We start from the raw sequence: 493 nt of genomic DNA on the forward strand, positions 1-493 counted from the left end.
AACGCAGTTTTGAGGGCTGTGTTTTGATTGCACAACGCACCACTGAAGGCTGCGTTTGTCATAAACTGAGCCCACTCCTTTAGATGTGGGGCTGTTCGAGTAATCTCTGCGGCTAAAGGAGAAGGTTTCCTTTGGCATGGGAGCAACCTTTGGAGCTTTAGTCTCCTTGGCACCTCTCACAGAGCGTGAGGGTAGAGATGGAACCCCTTGTCTGTTAAAGGATGGGACTGGTTCTTGGTAAACATGAATTTTAAATCCATGTTGATCATTTTGAACACGACGAATCACACCGTGTTCCAAAGAAGGAACACGAGGGTCGTGTTTAGCTTGATTAACGCAAGACCAAAGTCTGCGTTTTGCTAGTGAAACGTAGTCCTGCGATCTGCGTTCGGATTCAGAAACGCACTCCTGAGAGTTTGTTTGGTGGAAAATTTGTAATAAGAAAATAAGGAAAGAACTGTATTTGATTTTATTCTCTCTAACTGCATAGAAA

The sequence above is a fragment of the Asparagus officinalis genome, chromosome 4 (assembly GCF_001876935.1).
Source record: "Asparagus officinalis chromosome 4, Aspof.V1, whole genome shotgun sequence".
NCBI lineage: Eukaryota > Viridiplantae > Streptophyta > Magnoliopsida > Asparagales > Asparagaceae > Asparagus > Asparagus officinalis.